The following is a 2,670-nucleotide window of genomic DNA, read 5'->3' on the forward strand; positions in this document are numbered from 1 at the left end:
AAGTTGTATGTATTGATTTAAATTGACATGCATCCGCTAGAAAAATAAGTACCGTTGTTACCGTTTTTTAAACAGTCTTAATGAAACGGCAGCTCTCAGCTGTGTATTTGCACAACTAATGGCACATCAATCACAGCTCTCTCCCCCCCTGATCTTTCTTCTCCAGCAGCTAAATTCACTGTAGTGACAGGCTTACAGTTAGACACAACACTGTCATTGCAAGTGACCCTCAGTTAGTTGACTTTTATGTTCAACTGCTAAATTCGTTACTGATAAAAAATGGCTTCTACTGTACCTAATTACCTTAACACTAGATCTACCAGAGGTATTTGTATAGGCCTACTTAAAACCGTCAAATCCCGCTATTAGAATGCCATTTTTAACAACATAGGGTGCTACATAACACACTTTCAGGAAAAGTCACGGACTGGGAGACTTTAATATTTTATTGAAAAAAAGTTACATTGCACACACACAACACACATCACACAAATTAACCCGATTGGCAGTTCTAGTGTTAAATAAACTCACTAATTAATTAAACCAGTTCAATACGCATTATTTTTATTCTTATCATTCTTTATGAGTGCAGAAATAGTCTTAAAATCAGATCTGTTTTTTAAATGAAATCTGACGGCAGGCAGTTAGCTCTGATCACCTATGATAAATGCGCCNTTGTTTGCGGCCTGCCAGTAAACCCAAAGCAGAAGAAGAAGAAGTGACGTCAGCGGCTTCATTTGCGTTACCTTCCCTCAGGGAACTTATTCCGGTGTGAACGCAATCGGCTCTTAGTTCCATGGGGGTACTTAAAGTGCTGGGAACTAAGTACGACAAAGTACTTGGTTTGAAAGTGGCTAAGCACATTAATACCGAGCTGTGGTATAACTTGTAAAATAACTAGCTTTTTCAAAATAATTATTTGCACAACAATAAAACTTAAAACGCAATGTAAATATAAAATAAAAGAATGTGCATTGCCATCAACTTAAAAAACAAACCCTAACCCTAGCTTAATTATTATAACATGACCAAAACCATGCATGTACTGATAACTTTAAACATTTCTTGACATAGTTTCTTGTGTTTTCCCAATGCTGCTTATTATCTACTCTGACCTCAAACTGTTTCCTCCATTAGTGCCTCCACCACTTTTCAACACGCTCTTGATCGAGACATATCGAGGTTTCATACCTTTCCCTGGCAAGTCTCTCTACAAACGAAATGTGTGTTATTTGGACGTTTTCCAGGCTGTGACTGAGGTGCATGATTTACATGTTGTTGTGTCTTGTTTTATGAGGCGTAAGGGTATCAAAGTTGTATCAAAGTAACAAATTACTCTTTGTAACCACATGAAAACCCTCTCATCCCACTGTTTCGCTGTTGAAGCATCACTTTCGGTGGTTAGGATGCCGGGTAACGATCCAGCAAACTCTCATCTGGCTGCCAGATTAAACCGTTAGATGCATTTAGATTTCTGTGGCGACGCAGTCACTCAACGCTCAAAGCATCAACACAAGCTACAAATCAGCCCCGAGTCTAGGCAGCTTTAGAATTTTTATGTAAAAGATTACATGCAGACGACATTTGGCAACCGCGAAAGGGAATAAGCACTGCAGGGGAGAAGATTTAAGGTGTCTCGGAGATAATTTATGGCACTTCCGAGTGCCTCCTAATCATCGTGTTTACAGGAAGACAAGCAGCGAGGAGAAGCGTGTGTGTGGAAGATATGGAGAGGCAAGATTTGGTGTGTTAGTGATGGTGTTTATGTGTGAAAATGTATTTATTAAACAAGGACCATGTGAAGCCTTGGTCTCATAAGAATAAGACGATTTATGCCAGATTTACCTGATATCAAATCTGTTGTACCCGGGCAGGTACACACACAACCATCAATAAACACCTAAAACATTATCACACTATAAAATCAGATCAAAGTACAGATCTATAAAATATAAATACCATCACATCAACTTAACTATAAAATATTAAATGAAAATCAAGTAAATAAGACTTGTTGCTCATTATCCATTTTTTGCACACACGTATTTATGGATTATTTCTGCACTTTAACACATTTTACTGAGATGGCTTTATTGAAGTGTGTTTACAGACATCCTCTCAGTCAGTGAGAGGTTTAATTGAGCGTTTGGAGCACACACACACACACACACACACACACACACACACACACACACACACACACACACACACACACACACACACACACACACACACACACACACACACACACACACACACACACACATACGATGTACACATCACTTCAAGGGACAATACATTGACTTACATGCATTTCCTGGAGACTTATCCTAACCCTAACCCTAACCAAGTCTTCACCCTAAAATTAATGATGCCCCTTATGGGGATCTCCATTNACACATACACACACACACACACACACACACACACACACACACACACACACACACACACACACACACACACACACGATGTATACATTACTTCAGGGGACATTACATTGACTTATCCTAACCTTAGCCATAACCAGCACATGCCTAACCCTAACCAAGTCTTCATCCTAAAATGAATGATTCCCCTCATGGGGACCTCCATCATGTCCCCATAAGGGAGGCGAGTCCCCGCACGTGACTGTGTAAACAGATTTAGGTCCCCACAAGGATAGTAATG

This window comes from Notothenia coriiceps, unplaced genomic scaffold (genome assembly GCF_000735185.1).
Source record: "Notothenia coriiceps isolate Sejong01 unplaced genomic scaffold, NC01 NC01_scaffold00026424, whole genome shotgun sequence".
In the NCBI taxonomy this organism is placed as follows: domain Eukaryota; kingdom Metazoa; phylum Chordata; class Actinopteri; order Perciformes; family Nototheniidae; genus Notothenia; species Notothenia coriiceps.